The sequence below is a fragment of the Garra rufa genome, chromosome 12 (genome assembly GCF_049309525.1).
Source record: "Garra rufa chromosome 12, GarRuf1.0, whole genome shotgun sequence".
In the NCBI taxonomy this organism is placed as follows: Eukaryota; Metazoa; Chordata; class Actinopteri; order Cypriniformes; family Cyprinidae; genus Garra; species Garra rufa.
The window spans coordinates 27,500,473-27,519,791 of NC_133372.1; the positions used below are offsets into that span (position 1 = coordinate 27,500,473).

The window sequence follows — 19,319 nt, forward strand, 5'->3', positions numbered from 1 at the left end:
GTGATTGGACTAGTTTTGAGTAGCAATTGGGTGGGTTTTTTTGTCAAAACCTGGCAACCCTGCAAACAAACCCAAGCTGGCTAAAAGCAAAGACTATAGAATACCAAAGACGTGTCACTCGTATAGTTTCGAATGGGGAAAAATGCAATGCTCATTATGGCCACGAAGCCCCGCCTTCTTAATGAAAGTGCCAATTGTTGATTAGTAAAGTCAGCACGTCACTACAGCTGCGGTTAGAAGTCCCGGTTGCTATAGAAACAATCAGCATTCTGAGACGTGCGCTCAGTACTGCGCATGTGCACTGGCTGATCCAGTCTGAAAAATAAGCATTTTTTAGCGCTATTGGAGCACAAGGAACAATATTCATGAGGCAGTTCTTGTCAGATTTTATTGGTGATTTCAAATATGACATTTAATCATAAGCTTGGTAAACAGTTTTGGAGAATTTGATGTTTCCCCATTCAAAGAGATAGAAGCTGCACTTGCATGCCTGAGAGGCATTTCAAAGATGGCCACTGAGTGACATGACTTGCTTTAAAGGGACTTTGCTAAAAGTATTGCTTAAAGTGAAATTTACTCACCCTCATGTCGTTCCAAACCTGTACAAGTTTTTTTTTCTTATGTTGAACACAAAATATATATATATATTTTTTTTAATTTTGAAGAACCAAACAATTGTTGGTCCCCACTGACTTGTATAGTAGGAAAAGAAATACTATAGAAGTCAATGGAGACCAACAACTGTTTGATTACCAGCATTCTTCAAAATATCTTCTTTTATGTTCTGCATATGAAAGAAACTCATACAGGTTTGGAACAACATGAGGGTGAGTAAATGATGAAAAGTTTTCATTTTTGGGTGAACGATTCCTTTAAGCCAAAGGCAATACTTAAAAGAACTGAACTGATCTAAACTAATATATCTTAAATTATGACTTGTTTTACTTTCTTGTTTACTTTCTTGTTTTAAACAAACTAAACTAAATTCTATTAGATTTATGCTTAAAACAAGCAAATTATACTAAATGAAATGAATTTGCCATGGTGTAAGAATAACAAACATAATTTAATTAAGATTCTCTGAAAACAAGTTTTATATTATGCAGTTTTGCTTGCACAAGAAGTACATTTAACTTGATGTAATCATGTTTAGATACTAAAAGCAAGATGAAAATGCTGAAATTATTTTATAATATAGTAAAACCCTTATATTTCTTCCTTACACACAACTATCTAAATGTGACCCTGGACCACAAAACCAGTCTTAAGCAGCACGGGTTTATTATATGGGTCAAAAAAAAAAACATATTTTTCTTTTATGCCAAAATCATTAGGATATTAAGTAAAGATCATGATTTTTGTAATTTCCCACTCTAAATATATCAAAATGTAATTTTTGATTAGAAATAATTATCTGATTCTCTAGTCAATAATCAATATGTCTATGTCAAGCATGTTTAGATATTTTTAGTAAAAAACAAAACAAATATACTGAAACTATTCTTTATAGTGAAACAAACCCTTTATTTTTCACTCACGCACGCACACTTTCTCCACATCTAAGGCACGCTTTTGTGATTTGCTGGCATGCATGAAAGGAAGAGCGATCATGCCAACAGCAGGCTGTGAGGATATGGGTGTGAGTGAGTAAGTGTGTGTGTGTGTGTGTGTGTGTGTGTGTGTAAATCTGAAGAATGAATTAAGGGTGTGCGGTTGCATGTACATCTGACAACGTAAAGTGTGTTTACAGAGAGGGTTAAGGTCACAGTGACTTTCTTTATCTATGTGCATGTTTGGAAAGATGGTTTTCACATCAGAGTATGCATCTGCATATGTACGTTCATATGGGTTTGTATAGATTTCTAGCGAGATGGCGCTGACTCAGGCTTACCGGTTCCAGCTTGGCCTGTAATCACAACCTCCTGCATGACGAGTGCAGAATCAGAGCTGAACTGCAGCCCACGGGCCCCAAAGCTCCCATAAATCTCAGTCCGCTCATGAGGGTGTGGTGGCCAGGGGCGTGGAGTAGTGGCTGAATGTCAAACATGATATGTTAACAGCTGTAGAGATAGTGCCGCCCTCTGGGCCAGTTGCACTGATTGGCATCTGACTAATTTGTGTTGCACACATATACGTATATGCCTGCAGCGCATTTATTTTGACAGCTCTGGCTAACCAGGGGTTACGTAGGTGAAGTAGCCACCCAAATTCAAACATCTTGCCAAAGTATTTTATCCAAAGGCTTTAATCGGAAAACTAGATTTTACATTTCCTAAAGGAAATACCAGTTCTTGCATAGCTGGAAAAGAATGGAGTTTTAAAAAAAACTGATGCAGTGGTAGTTTATGCAAGGAAGATTTGACTAAAAAGATTTTAGTTTGCAAATATTCCAGTGTGGGTTATAAGTAATGTTCATAGTGTAATCTTACATTTATTATTAGAAAAATAACAGAAAAGTTTCTAAACCTTTTGGCTTCTCTTGTGATGTTTCCAGTTGATTGTGATTACTGGAAAATGACTTGTAAAATTAGTTTTCATTCAGATTGATTTACTAATGAATCATTTAGAATAATTTACTCAAACGCGCTGACTCAAAAGAGCAATTAGCTCACAAATCAGACTTAAAAGACCAATTATCTCATAAATCATTTATGGCTTGAAATTGCGTTTAACTCTACACAAGCTCAACAAAAGAGCAACATCTAGCAGATAAAATATTTTAGATTAGAAAACAAACTACATTTTTTTCACTGCATTTAAAAAGTTTATTAAATGTAATAAAATTTGAATAAAGTATAAAAATTAAATATTTTTTAAATACATTTCTTATGCTTACTGAGGCTGCATTTACAGTTGAAGTCAAAGATGTACGTACACCTTGCAGATTCTGCCAAATGTTAATTATTTTACCAAAATAAGAGGAATCATACAAAATGCATGTTATTTTTTATTTAGTACTGATTTGAATAAGTTATTTTACATAAAATACATATACATATAGTCCACAAGAGAAGAAAGAGAAAATAATAGCTGACTTTATAAATTACCCTGTTCAAAAGTTTACATACACTTGCTTCTTAATATTATTATTTTTTTTGGTTTATAGTTGTTCATGAGTCCCTTATTTGTCCTGAACAATTAAACTGCCCACTGTTCTTCAGAGAAATCCTTCAGGTCCCACAAACTCTGTGATTTTTCAGTATTTTTGTGTATTTGAACCCTTTCCAACAATGACTGTATGTTTTCGACTCATATGCAACTATTAAAGAAGGTTTAAACGCTCATTGATGCTCCAGAAGGAAAAACAATGCATTTGAAGCCAGGGGTGTAAACTTTTGAACAGAATGAAGATATTTACATTTTTCTTATTTTGCCTAAATATCATATTTTTTTTATATAGTACTGCCCTTCAGAAGCTACAGAAGATACTTACATGTTTCCCAAAATACAAAATAAGTTAAATTTACCCTGATCTTTAAAAGCTCTAAATGCATTGTGTTTCCTTCTGGAGCATCAGTGAGCGTTTGAACCTTCTGTAATAGTTGCATATGAGTCCCTCAGTTGTCCTCAGTGTGAAAAGATGGATCTCAAAATCATACAGTCAATGCTGCAGCACAAAAATGTAAAAAAAAAAAAAAAAAAAAAAAAAAAAAAAAGGAATCTGTGGAAACTGAAGGATTTTTCTAAAGAACAGCGGGCAGTTTAACTGTTCAGGACAAACAAGGGACTTATGAACAACTATCACTAAACAAAAAAAAAAAAACAGCTGTGGATCATTCAGGTAACAACACAAGTATTAAGAAAAAAAGTGTATGTAAACTTTAGAAAAGGGTCATTTTTAGAAATTCAGCTATTATTTACTCTTTTGGACTATATGTAAATGTCTTGTGAAATCTTATTCAGGTCAGTACTAAATAAAAAATAACATGCATTTTATATGATCCCTCTTATTTTGGTAAAATAATTAACATTTTGCAGATTCTGCAAGCACATAAACTTTTCACTTCAACTGTATTTGATCAAATATACTATATTTTACAACATTTTTAAATATTACAATTTAAATTAATTTTAAAATGTAATTTATTTATTTATCAATACAATAAAAGTAGTAACTTCTTAAAATGTGCAATAAAAGCATTAAAATACTGTATATTAACAAAATTTCCAAGACCTTTAATGTTCATAATTTTGTCAGACCTGGAAAACTAAAAACAAGTTTTCCATGACTGTGGAAACATCGGACAACACACATATAGCTTGGAATTCTACAAAAAGTCTAAAAAGAGTCTGTGAGAATTATTTCAACCTGAACAAATAAAGTATGTTTGATGAGAACATGCATTATGACATTGAATATGTCACTGTTTAATCATTAAATGCTGGAACTCATCATGACTGTATGCTTTGGCTAAGAGCTTCACCTCAGGTGTGGGTTTCTGACCCAAAAAATGAATCCTGATTTCAAAAAAGGACACTTGCCAGTTTAATTGAGAACACCCAAGACGTTCCCAATCAAGCCCTATTAAGTCCAATTATTTCAATCAAACTCTACCATGATTACCGAAGAGACCTGACTGAGTGACAACTGACATAGGCCTACTCTGCAATCAACTGCGATGTCCTGAGAGAGTTGGATGAGGCAAGACAAGATTCCTGCAGGCAGCCCCAGCAACCTAAGCCTCACATCGTGCTCCCAATCAAGGCAGGAATTTATTAGGGCCTCCGCTGAGACGTATCATTCCCTGACTCATCACTGGGGATTTGCGGAATTCCTGCATTATCTTCTCTATCTTTCATTTGTTTTTCCTTTCAACTGGATGGTTCAGCTATTTTATCTTTCTTCAGTCCCTAGTGTATGAGTGTTGGACAATAGCATCCAACTTTTTCTTTTCTAATACTTATACTCCTCCTTCTCTTCTGCACATACACATACACATTCGTCTCCTCGTCCCTGGCTCCCGAGGGCAGCTCTTTTTCTCTCTCATTACCCTGATCCCTCACAAGTCGACTTCACAAGACTCAACAAATTTTTACTTGTTTTACAACTGATTCCCCTAACGTGTAATTACATGGCTGTACTGCAACAAAAATAAACCTGTACCACTTAATCTCGAAATACAATGCAAAACATCATAAGTTCCACAGCCCTGTCAAACTTTTCTCGAAAATGTTACAATTATTAATTGCTTATAGATGTTGTTTGCAGCTTGCGTACATTAAATACGTCAACCGCATAAATGATTGCTCTTGAAATCAACAGGCGACTGCAGTTTTTCAAACATATGTGGAGGAAAAGACTATTTATTATGGACGGATACAATAAGTTTGTTCCCTGAAGACAAAAGTCTCCAATCATTGTGACTGGATCGGACACATGAGCCCAGCACAATAACAATATTACCTCACGTCCATCTGTACACAACTAATCATCGAGTTTGACAACACATCCCCATGGCACTATGACACAATTGCACCTAAAAAACGGAACTTTACATTTTCTGAAGAAAAAATCAAGATATTGCTATGTGGTTGCTTAGATGTTCTTGGAGGTTCCTGGGTCAAAAGGACCCAAGTGGAAAATATTCTTAAACCTGGATATGCCTCGGGGGACTTTTCACACATTTTTGACAAGAAAAAAAAAAAAACCCTCTAATTATACTATTAAGTAAATTAATAAGGTAAAATAAAGAAAAGTAAATGTATAAAAAATTGTAATAATTAAACTTGTATTGAAAATGTAACCACATACCTCTCTTCAACAAACTGTATGATTTATGATAATGTTTCTTTTGCAAAAATGGAATTTCCTAAAATGGAAATTCTGTCATCATTTACTCTCGTTCTTGTCATTCCCAAACAATGACGTACAAAAGAAGGTATTAAAAAAGTTCCAGTGTTCTTTTTTTAAATAATAAATGTCTTCAAAATGTCTTATATTGTGTTTGACAGAAGAAAGGAGGTCATAAATGTTTGGGATGACATTATGGTGAGTAAATGATTTTCATTTTTGGGTGAACTATCAATTTAAGGATTTGTTCAAATCCCAAATAAAGAGAAACAATAAAACTGACACATTCCTTAAAGGATTAGTTCACTTCTAGAATAAAAAAATTCTCCCATGTCATCCAAGACGTTCATGTCTTTCTTCAGTCGAAAAACATCAATGATTTAATTTCCTTCAGTCATTCCAAAATTCTGTCGAATACAAAAGAACGCATTTTTTTTTTTTAAAGTTCCACTGTTCTTTTTTTAAACAATAAAATGTCTTCAAAGTGTCTTACTTTGTGTTCCACAGAGGAAAGAAGGTCATAAATGTTTGGGATGACATTAGGATACGTAGGTGATCTATTCATTTAACGATTTGTTCAAATCCCAAATAAAGAGAAACAATGAAAGTGACACTTTTAAGAAAAAGAAACTTTCCCCTATGTCATCCAAGATCTTCATGTCTTTCTTTTTTCAGTCCAAAAGAAATTGAGGTTTTTGAGGAAAACATTCCAGGATTTTTCTCCATACAATGGACTTCAATGGAAGCCAACGGGTTGAAGGTCTATATTCCTAAAATGGAAATTCTATCATCATTTACTCTCCTTCTTGTCATTCCAAAACAATGACTTTTTCTTCTGTGGAATACAAAAGAATGTATTATTTTTTTTAGAGTTCCAGTGTTTTTTTTTTTTTTTTAACCATAAAATGTCTTCAAAATGTCTTATTTTGTGTTCCACAGAAGAAAGAAGGTCATAAACATTTCGGATGACATTAGGATAAGTAAATGATTTTCATTTTTGGGTGAACTATCAATTTAAGGATTTGTTTAAATCCCAAATAAAGAGAAACAATAAAAGTGACACTTTCCTTAAAGAAAAAGAAACTTCTAGAATAAAAAGTTCCCCCATGTCATCCAAGATGTTCATGTCTTTCTTTTTTCAGTCGAAAAGAAATAAAGGTTTAATAAGGGTCTTCTCTAGAAGACGATTGGTTATTTTCAAAAAAAAAAAAAAGATTGGTAAGGCAATGTGTGGTTAGTTCTTCGTCTGGGTACTTTGTTTCAAAAAGGTAGGGTAGGGCGAAAAACTCTTATTTTCTGTCTAAAAAATATTTCCTCAAAAACCTTTTTTTTTTCTTGGATGGCGTCAGGGTGAAGTAATCGTTTAAGCCAAGTTTTGATTTACTAAACTTACATTTAAACCTTCTTCCAGAATGTTTATGTAAAAAAATACTTATTTACTATTTATATTCTTTTACAATAAAGCTAATGGTTTATTCGAAAGTAAATGACCTCAGTCTGAGTGAGAAGGGGTTTAGAGGAGGAAGTAATAATGTCAGCTAAGGTGACAGGATAAGGAGTCCTGTAATACAAGTAGCTGCACAATTAGTCAAACATGAGGTGACATGACAGAGGATTGAGCTAAACACACAGCTTCAGTGTGTTAGTCATCTGATATGAGGTTTTGAAAGTGAGAAAAATGAGAGCGTCATAGTGAGACGGTGTGAGAAACAGAGAAAGAGAGATGCCTCCTACCGGTTCCTCACGTTCCCCGTTCATGTGCAATCTCATCTTTGAACGAAGAGACGCTTACTAGCCCCGAAATTGCAACCACGACACTGCACAACCTCAAACATTTACATAAATCAAATGTTCACACACTCAAAGGCTCCCAGTAAGAAACATTATCATTTGAGTGCCTTTGCTAATGAGGGTTTTAAGAAAAGCTTCCTAGATGCAAAGCAGATGGAAAAACTTTGATTACATCTGAAGAAGTGATTACAAAAGAGAAAGAAGATTCAAACATAAGGGATGAATAACCTTTAGAAAACTATCTGCTCTTAATGTGCAGATTTCCAACACAAAGCAAATTTAGACAGTCGTTTCTTCTCTCTAGTTTCAGAGTTGGCCTTAAATGGGAACAGCAGGGAGCTCTAACTAATGGAAGCTTTTGATTTTGCCCTTTGGGAATGTCTTTATGGAAAATGTGGCACACAGTATCTCACATCAGAGGTGAAATGGTTCTGCACCGAGCTGGCGGTAAACTCTCAGCAGAAGATCTCAAAGAGCATCCATAGTGGGATCTTCAGACTAATCTTTGGAGTTCATGCAGAACGCTGCTTACACAGTGATATTTAGTGCACTAATCTGTATTTATATGATCCATTAGTGCTTTGAGAAAAAATACAAAAGTAAATATCTGTTTTATACTCCAACTTTATTCAGCCGAAGCATTTCCACTCTGAACCTCAAAGCACCCACCTCTTCATCAATAGTCATTATAAGAGAAATATCTGGCATTAAGAAATGCTAAGCTTAAAATCAAGAGATCCATGTAACCATATCCTTTGGAAATCAGCACAGCTTCCTGAACGATAGACTTAAGCAAGTCAGTGGTTTTCCCTGCAAATCTGAAGCATTATCTGCCCAGTCTCATCCTACAGTTCCACCATTAATACTGGCACTTTTCATAGATAGTGTTTAAAAAAAAAATTAATTTTGATTTTGCCCTGTCCCACCAATTTATTTTTGGATTTCATATTTTTTATATAACAAAAATCAGAATTGCAAATTGCAAACAATTCAGAACTGCGTAATATAAACTCGCCATTGCGAGTTATAAAGTCACATTTGTGAGAAATAACATCACAATTGTTATAAACTCACAATTCTGACTTTTTTTTCCTCAGAACTGCGTTTGTATCTAGCAATTTAGACTTTTTTCTAGTTTATATCTGGCAATTCTAACTTTTTTTTTTTCGCAGAATGGCATGACACAAACTAGCAATTCGGACTTTTTTTCTTGCAACTGTTTATATCTTACAATTCGGACTTTTTTTCTCAGAATTGCGTAATGTAAACTCGCAATTGTTAGTTATTCTCACAATCGTCAGAAATAAAGTCAGAATTGCAAGATATAAACACAATTCTATTCGTTTTTTTTCAGAACTGCGTTTGTATCTTGTAAGTCTGACTTTTTTCTCGCAATTGCGAGCTTATATCTCGCAATTCTGACTTTTTTCTCGCAACTGCAAGTTTATATCTTGTAATTCTGACTTTTTTTCTCAGAATGGCATGATACAAACTAGCAACTCTGACTTTTTTCTCAGAACTGAATTTGTATCTCGCAATTCTGACATTTTTTCTCGCAATTTCGAGTTTATATCTTGCAATTGTATCTTTTTTGCACAGAATTGCCTGTTTATATCTCGCAATTCTGACTTTTTTCTTAGAATTGTGTGATATAAACTCGCAATTGCAAATAATAAAGTCAGAATTTGGAGACATAAACTTACAATTCTGAGAAATGAAGTGTTAAATGCGAGATATAATTCAGTGATTCTGACTTTTTTTTTTAATTGCATTTGTATCTGGCAATTCAGACTTTTTTCTCGCAATTTTGAGTTTATATCTTGCAATTTTGACTTTTTTTCTCAGAATGGCCTGATACAAACTAGTAACTCTGACTTTTTTTTTTCTCAGAACTGCATTTGTATTTCGCAGTTCTGACATTTTTTCTCGCAATTTTGAGTTTATATCTTGCAATTCAATTTTTTTGAGACATCAACTTGCAATTGTGAGTATTAAAGTCCAGTTCTGATGGGGAAAAAAACTGATATTTTCTCAGAATTGTCAGTTTATATCTCACAATTGTGACTTTTTTCCTCAGAATTGCCTTTCTATATCTCTCTTTCTGACTTTATTACTCGCAAATACTAGATTATGAGAAAAAAGTGACAACTGCAAGTTTGTACCACACAATTAAAATAAAGTCAGAATTGTGAGATAAAAAGTCACAATTACCTTTTTTATTTTTTATTCAATGGCGGAAACTGGCTTCCATACAAAAAATAAAAAAAAAGTATTAAGAACTTTCAGGACTGATCCTATCTAAGAAAGAGCCAAGTTATTTTGAACTCTCAATGGTCTAAACTTCTCATCATTTCGCTGGGAACACAATGTAGCCACTCACTTCTATCATACATCAATACAAAAATTCAACAGTCTGTGAATGATGTTCTGATTTAAAAATAGCACATTTGGCACAGAAAATCTATTATGTTTGATGTATGTGTACTACAGTCCCAGTACAGCAGTTCAAAGGTTTAAAGAGGCGGACTACGTCCCAAGCGCTTTTTTTCCATAAGGAACATCCTTATTACAAGCTGCTCATAATTAAGTGTCTATAAAAGAGGTAACTTTTGCAATGACAAAAAAAAAAAAAACATCTGCTGTATAATAACTGTGAAGGAAATGCAGATATACACTCACCTACAGGGTCGACAAGGTCATTCATCCAAGAATATGAGGGGGAGAGACGGGGGCAAAAATGGAGAGAGAAAAAAGAAAGAAAGATAAATATTACAAACATGTATTAACAGTGTAACATTATGTACAGTTGAGGTAAAAAGTTTACATCCCCCTTTCAGAATTGTTAAAAATGTTAGTTATTTTACCAAAATAAGAGGGATTATACAAAATGCATGTTATTGTTTATTTAGTACTGACCTGAATAAGATATTACACATATAAGATGATTACATAGTCCACAAGAGAAAATAATAGTTGAATTTATAAAAATGACCCGATTCAAAAGTTTACATACGCTTGATTCTTAATACTGTGTTTATACCTGAATGATCCACAGCTGTGTATTTTGTTTAGTGATAGTTGTTCATGAGTCCCTTGTTTGTCCTGAACAGTTAAACTGCCTGCTGTTCTTTAGAAAAATCCTTCAGGTCCTACAAATTCATTGGTTTTCCAGGATTTTTGTGTATTTGAACCCTTTTCAAAAAAGACTGATTTTGATATCCATCTTTTCACACTGGGGACAACTGAGGGACTCATATGCAACTATTACAGAAGGTTCAAACACTCACTGATGCTCCAGAAGGAAACACAATGCATAAGCCAGGGGGTGAAAACTTTTGAACCGAATGAAAATGTGTACATTTTTCTTATTTTGCCTAAATATCATATTTTTTCATTTAGTACTGCCCTTCAGAAGCTACAGAAGATAGTTACATGTTTCCCAGAAGACAAAATAGGTTACATTTACCCTGATCTTCAAATTCAAAAAGTTTTCACCCCCAGCTCTTAATGCATTGTGATCATCAGTGAGTGTTTGAACCTTCTGTAATATTTGCATATGAGTCTCTCAGTTGTCCTTAGTGTGAAAAGATGGATCTCAAAACCATATTGGAAAGGGTTGAAATACACAAAAATGATAAAAAAACAATGAATTTGTGGGACCTGAAGGATTTTTCTCATGATTATCTATCACAAAATCAACACAGCTGTGGATCATTCAGGTAACAAAACAGCATTAAGAATCAAGGGGATGTAAACTTTTGAGGCTAGTTGACATTACGTATGTCAAAACAAACCAAACAAAACACAAAAGATGATACATACATTTAATTAGGTTAGAAAAAAAATGTCCTCAAACCAAAAAATATAACAAATGTCAATTCCATCACACATCAACCACACCTTGGCTAATATAGCACTCGTGCTTTTCTTAAAAACATTACAGATCCATAAGGTGGAGGTATCTCTCTCATTTTTCTTATGGTCCACTGCAGTCAAGAGATGGCACAGCACAAAAGGGTCTTTGATTTTGGTCTAATAAAGGCAGAGAGCATGACCCAGCACCACCTGCCTCGTAAAATCAGTCACATGATATCAGTTATATGATCCCACCGCCTGGTCCGTGCAGGTCAATACTTACGACTCAGCGGCAAACTGACAGATTTGGAGAGCATAAGGGTATCATAATCATAACAGTCACGCGAGCAATCTTTTACACACACTAACAAAACACATTCAGCCGCACACGCACATGTGTGCACGCTCGCAGGCAACTCAAACGCTCCCTTTCTTATTTGCCTTGGAGAAGAAAGACCTTGCCGGAAATGATTATTGTAATATCTAACTCAATCTTTTGTGGGTATTCGCTTTTGATTGCCTTTAAGGATTTTTTCAGCACATTTTCATTTGAAGCACACCAATTCGGTACTTACTGACTGCCGCTCTCTATTACTATTTATAAGAAATCTCCCTCTCTCGCGCGCTGTCTCTCGCAAACTGCTTCCACAGAGCTACACTAAATTGCTTACAGATTGGCTCCAAGTTTCTATGCCAAGTTTGGATGGCGTAGATCTGGCTCCCCGTTCGCTATAGGAAAGCGGAGGCTTTGTTCTGCTGCCTCTGCACATGCCAAGTCTTGACAAAAGAAAAACAACTAAAGCGCTTCATTTAATTTAATAGAACAGAGACCTATGAGTTCATCAGCCAGGGACAGAGGACAGATACTATGCCATCACAGACTGTTATGTTCAATTTAGAAGAGCAGCAAACTATTGTGTGTGCAAAAGTCATAGTTAATAGTGAATTGGTCCCTAAACTAAAGTGTGACCAAATTAAATTATATTTTATATTTGCATTTTATAGTTACATTTGTTAAAATTACTCTTTAAAAAACAAAAAAACAAACAAACAAAAAAAACAGTAAAAAAGATCCTGCATGACACTGAAATACACAGTACATACTATTCACGATTTAAATATTTTAGTTAAGTTCCAATATTTTTTTATTTACTGTGAATTTCTTTCAAAACAGCTGTCAGGTTTTTACTGTACAGATCTGGCCATTAAAAATGCGTCTTTTTTCACGCGGCAGCCTGCAATTCAGCACGCGTCGCCACGCGGCGGCCTGCAGGGGCTTTTTTAGGTTTTTTTAAAACGTTGTTGCGCTTCATATAATATCCACCAGGTGGCGCAAGGAACAACATTCTGTGGCCAAGCCCTGCACAAAGAGGGCTATTTGGACAGTATTTATGTCTGTTGTTTCAATATCTGGCGCCATAATCGGTAATTCATTCTGTATGTAACGGCAAAGTATTTATAATTTCGTTTCCTTTTTATTAAGTTAATTTAGAAAAAAAAATTGGAGCATTTTTGTTCGTTAAACGTAAGCTTTTTGTTTCTTAAAGACCAAGCGGCAGACAGTGAGTTGACCTACTCTTTCAATTTGCCTTCTCAAATCACGAATTGGCTAAACTAAAATCCATAGATGTAAAATAAAAGAAATAAATAATAATAGATATAAATATGCGCTATTAGGTGCATATCCAATCGTTTGTGCGGAGAGAGCAAAACACATTTTTAGGACATGAAGGCTCAAGCTCGATCAGTTACATTTTTTTTTCAGTGGAAAATATTTAACCGTTATTTTTTTGTCAGACATGATAAATAAATATGTAGAAAGACTTAAATTACTACTTAACGAAAAAAACAAATAGAAAACAAAAACTGTTTTTATTATGTAGCTAGTCCATAGAGATGCATTTCTCTCTAAAGGCGCGCGTCCAACGAGGATATGAGGACTGTTAACTGCATCATCACTGACTCAGAAAACAGTAGTTTCTAAATAAATAATTAAAATATCTCCTTACTATTAGACAGTCATGGTATTTACTTTTGCCAGTGTTTTGTGGTAAGCTTTAAACAAGGAACCCTTCCAAGCTGTGCTGAACGTGCGCTCAATGCTGCTAACAGGACCGTCATGGTAGCCTGGTCTCGTGGTTCCTCCAGCGCTGCAATTTTTTTTTAAATCACCACTGAATGTCTAAAATATAATTTTAGCCCGCATTTGATCTTTGACGGACTAAAATGCAGGGCTGTAATACGTCTTAAAAGTGGAACATGGAAATATAATGGATGTACTGCGAAAAAAGTTTTATACTCGACATTGTTTCCAAATGGTTAAATGTGAGATTCTGGAAATGAGAATTAAATTTAGCGTGTCGGGTCGGGAAGAAAATTATTCTAAGTGGGTATATATAGGCTATATATTCTAAGGGTATATATATAGTTAGTATCATAGGCGGAGCGTGTGTAAGGCTGGGGAAGGCTTGACCTGGGGCCAAAAAATGCCACTAAATTGGACATATTCCCCTGCCCAAACAAAATCAATATATTACGTCTGTTGACAATAAAATGAAAATGAATAGAAAATGTAAATTGCGGCATTACATTAAGATCAGATAATCTGCACCGTAATTCTTTTTAGGCGTTTTTACAGTGTTATAACGAACCACACACGATTCTGTTGGGTTAGGAATGCAATGTCTATCAGAAGCGTTCAAATGAGTCTTGTCAGTTTTGTTGAGTGCGCGCAACTCTTGATTTTTAAAAAAATCATAAACAACAAAGCTCAGACGCACCTAAAATGTAGCTATAAGTAAGAGATTCGTTACACAGGGAATACAACGAAATCATGGTTTACATTTAAGATACAAGTTCATTTAAGATATAAGATAACATGTATATTGAAAAGTTCTTTAAAAGCATCTGGATGCAAAAATAGTATTTTTTAAAGGTGTTTTTAAAGCATTTGCTTTATGGATTAAAATACTAATAGGCTAATAAATAATTTGCATATCGGACAAAATTGCGTTGCAGCAAATCCTCTAAATTTTAAGATATATAGAACAGAGAAACATAAAATCTGAAAATATAAGCAGCTACAATTATTAAAGTTTTACATATACTCTATGCCAGTATAATTTGTAATTATAATTATTTTATAGTATATTCTATAACATTATAAGTTTAATAGAATTATAAAATAAATATAATCAGCCCTGTTTTAGGCTTTTCCTTACTTTTATATTTTAGACATTCATCAATAATGGAGATAAATAGAAAAATTTCTCGCCATTTCTAAATTGGACGTGCCTTTATATAGAAATATCTTTAAATCTTTAGGCCTACAGATTACATAATGAACGTTTCTATTTTCGATTTGAATTATTTCGTTTTAAAGTGGTAATTTAAAGCTTTTGTTCATTGTGAAGCGATGTTCAAGAACAGACGGCAGAAAGCGCATCTTCTGTTTTCCTTTATTTTATAAACGCATGAGTTGTTTATAGGCTATTGTGAGTGCACTAAAATAAAAATGGACCCGTTACAGGTCAGAATGATGTATTACTCCTATACCTTTATAAGCAAAAATGAAGAAATTATTTATTTATTTTCACACAAAAAAAGTGATTGCACTGGTGCCTCCATTTTTTTCACAACCTTTCAAACATCTAACCTCACAATTGTTAATGAGGGTCGTTCGTGTCACTTTTAAACTTGCCATTTCACCTTTCACCTTCCCCCCAACCTATGAATAAAGGTGAGAAGAGCTGGCTTGGCTCCGGGGGGGGGGGTGAAGTGCTAGGGGTGTCTCATTTCTCGTTAGGTTGGAAGGGTAGGGGGAAGGGGAAGGGCCAGATAGGCCTCCAAACAAAGAATTTTCGGGACCTCATTTCAAACGAAGGGCTAAGAGAAATTTCCATTTTCCAACATGCCTGCTCACTCGAGCAAGCAGACTTATAAATATAGGTAATTTTTGCCATTAATAAGGATATTTATGACAATTTTTCATTATATGTATATTACCTTTAATCTTGTGTTTGTGTTTATGGTGTTGTTCTGTAAATAAACGTTTGCAAAAAATCGCTAAAGTTTGCTAGCAGATAGCACTGTTTGCACTGATTGATATTACAAAATATATTTTTATGTCATATACACTTGACTGCAAGTTAGAAACATGGAAGGCCATGTGGCGAGGGAATTTCCCACACCCCAGTCATTTAAATCAGTACATAATAATGAAAAAAAAAAAATACCTTACAATTAAAAAGAAGCAGATTTTTACCATCTGAAATTTCTTAAACCAGTGAACCCCTGTAAACATTTCAGTCCAAGGATCCAGTAAACCAATGCGCTCAAATTGAAAGTTCAAAAGGAAATTCAATGGAGTAGAATTTAACAGTTTCTCAGAGTTAGATTTTAACACTTTCTGGAGTTAAAATATTAATCATTTGGAGAGTAATTTTAACTCTAAAATTTAGTTAATTATAATTTAAACTCTTTAACCAGTGTTAAAAACACTTCTTAGGGTAAACACAATATGTTTTATGTGGAAATGACTACACTGAAAGCCATACTCTCAACTAGCTGCTTTTATTTCAGGAAATACATAGATTGGATTTTGAAATTCCATGCATGTAAACACTTTGAAATTAACTGCTGTCATAAAATACTGTAAAATCTAACAGCAAAACATTTACATTTAATACATGTCTGCAGTGCCAACAAGAAATGTTTAGTAAAATTGTATACAGCATAGTCAAAAACACATCATTGCATTATATAAAATCAAACCTGAATAATTATAAAATAGTGCAGTAGTATTGTGTAACCAGAGGTAGATATACATCAGATGAAGTAACAAGAAACAACTCCACAGTGATACCAGGATACATTCCATGAATTAGTTTGAGGCGCCTGAATAAAAACAAAACTGAAAGCTGAAGGATGGAGCACAGAGGACAGAACTTAACATTTTGCTTAAATAAGAATACTGCTTGTTCAACTGCCTTGCTCTCAGTTCTTTGACTTCAGTTCTACCTATATCATTATTATATACATTTGTCTTTAAAAAAAAATATGTACAGGCTGGACAGAGCATCATGATACTTTACTTTACTTGAACAGCTCTTCAACAATACCCAAGGTTTCACATGACTGACAAGGCGAAACTTCTCAGTCCAAGACGATGTAAAAGGTGGAAACCTGTGCTTTTGATGTCCCTGAGGAAAGATGATATGGCTGAGGGTTTTCTTTAGTGGCCAGATGATGGTCATCAATACTTTGGCATGACCGAAACACAAGATAAACATCCCTTTATAAACAATAGGCATTAAAGGAAGAGTCCACTTCCAGAACAAAAAAATACAGATAATTTACTCACCCGCTTGTCATCCAAGAGGTTCATGTCTTTCTTTTCTTTCTTCAGTCACAAAGAAATTGTTTTTTTTTTTTAAGAAAAGATAATCGTTCAGACAAATGTAAAAATATATATTTTTTTCAATAACATTTTGAAGTATTATTTAATACTTACCAGTCCTTTGACATCCAAAAAGCAAGAAAACATGTAGTACATCAGCTGAGCCCTGGTCATCTTTTTTCAGTGTTGTTTTATCTCAAAAACTTCTGCTGGACTACACAATAACATCAACAACATGTTATTTACAAAATAAATCATAAAATTACAGTCACTTACTCTTTATTAACTGATTACTAAACACATAACTCACCTGAATTGAGAAAATCTGAGAAACAAATTTCGTCCAGTTTTACTACTACTTCCCTCCATCCAGCACTTCTGTCAACATCCTGACAATGAAGAGAAAACATGTAATTTAAAACAACCTGTTAGTGTGATTGAAAATGCAAAATGTTTAATATGAAAGCCACGAACTCTCATAGGTCACGAGTCACTACTAAAACATTTGTAACGTTAGCCGTTACGACTCAAAACATTGCAGGCATTACTTTACACGTTCATGGCTAAACTATGATCGTTTTTAGCCAGGGTAAAGTTAGACTTAGACACTTCAGTTTACTGACATTGCTAGATATTACCTCGTCTCGTCGGCATGACATTATGGAAGCTTAACAGAATGTTTCTTGAGCGAGTCGCAACTTAAATTTGACAGCAAAACACTCGTTTACAAAAAAATAAGGTGAACAGAAAGACGTAAGCTAATATTAGCTTGTTCACATCGAAAAAAAGTCCGCTCAAAACAGCCATGTTTTGCATCGGAGATTCATTCAACACAAAGTTCGCCGCGGTTATTGGCGTCAGTACACTAACGTAACAGCTATAATCAGCTGTCTGTCAGAAGATAAAGAACATTTTGGAGTTAGTTTTTTACCTACCTCATGACGAAGTAGACAACTTCATCAGTCGATCGTGTGGCAGAACCAGGCTCGTGTCATGGCGCGCTCCTGATGTAACGTTATTGTTAAAACGTGCCCCTGAACACCAATGAATGAACTCCGAAATACAACACAGCCAGGGAGTATCCCGTAACACAAACTGTTGTGAAAGTTAAAGAATAAACTCCAAAAATTTAACTCTTTCACACTTTTTTGCCTAACTCCTGATTTTCGAACTCCAGCAATTTGCTGTACACAAATGAAGCATTTACCCACTTCTCAAGGCACCACTACACCACAGATTTGCAATTTGCCGTGCATGTGATAACGCATTGTTTGTTTTGCTTACGGCCATATGTGTACATGTGAATGAACGGTGCGTACACCGTACATTTGTACTTTTTGCAACGCTACAACATTTTTTTCAACATCTTGAAATGTGTGATAAACATCGGCGCATGTCCTCTGATGTAACATTAAGAACTAGCGACAACGTATGATGACGTATAACAGTGTTGTAGTGGTTTCCCATTCCTTAGCTAAGCTAAGCTACAGCAGCAACACGGCAAAAGTAGTTTACTACATCTAAGCTATTTTTCAAAATGTAATTTTTCTACATGGTATGAACCATCATCTTACCAAATCAATGCTTTCTCAGTGGTCAATAAAATTGTCAGTCATACAGGCATAAAAGTTCAGTTTAACGTTACTTGTTTATTCAACAACGCTTCCAAACCAATTTGGCAACAAAAATCAGCATCATTTACAGGGCTGGATTTATCTCATATTGTGACATAGGCAAACAAAATTTTGGAGGGTTGAATTCTTTCTTTTAAAAAATGTTTTGAAAAAAAAAAGGCACTTGTTTCTGAATATTAAACGAATAAAACAGGGGAAACACAACAATACTGAATAACTGAATAAACTAGCCATACAAAGATTGATTTCAAAGATTTCATGAGAGCCTGATTTTTTTAATTCTCAAAATTTATAGAACAGAACATGGAAGTTTGAAGTATCAAGAATATTATATCCGCTCCTCGAGTACAATACCTTTTTGGACGCCTTGAGAGAGAAATTTATCTTTACGGATTACATAAACGAGTTTTTGTTTTCAATTTGTTTTATTTCGTTAAGTAATAATTTAAAGCTTCCTATAGATATGATTATCATCTCTGTAGAAATTAATACAATATTAAATAATTATATAGGCGATGCTGTATATGCTAATGATGTCTGTGCGCAATGTAGACAGCATTCACAAGTTTATCATGAATAAACATTACATAAAGTACTTAAAATTTAATAGCCTCACAAGAAACATTTTATGCATCCCAGAGTCTTGTCCATTAACTGACCTTCTTTTTTTCCATAATATTTGTATTATTCGTTTATATTCGTTATTTTCACCTTTATTTTGATCTCTTTACAAAACATTCTGAATGTTTTTATTTATTGTGAATCGCTTAATCTAAATAACTTTATGTATATATGCTATTTGCCATTTTGCAAACATTGTAAACGACAATTATGCCAATAAAGTTTTGAC

The 19,319-nt window shown here is 34.2% G+C and overlaps 1 protein-coding gene and 1 long non-coding RNA gene across 2 annotated transcripts in view; both read right to left on the bottom strand.

Moving 5' to 3' along the window:
• Nucleotides 1-19,319, bottom strand: part of ror1 (receptor tyrosine kinase-like orphan receptor 1) — a 183,492-nt gene that overhangs the window by 81,565 nt on the left and 82,608 nt on the right. The gene's annotated exons all lie outside the window — the stretch shown is intronic.
• On the bottom strand, nucleotides 16,965-18,065 carry LOC141346446 (uncharacterized). Its single transcript, XR_012357217.1, has 3 exons — nucleotides 17,771-18,065; nucleotides 17,146-17,224; nucleotides 16,965-17,049 (listed from the first exon to the last, which is right to left on the bottom strand). It is a non-coding gene; the product is annotated as an uncharacterized lncRNA (long non-coding RNA).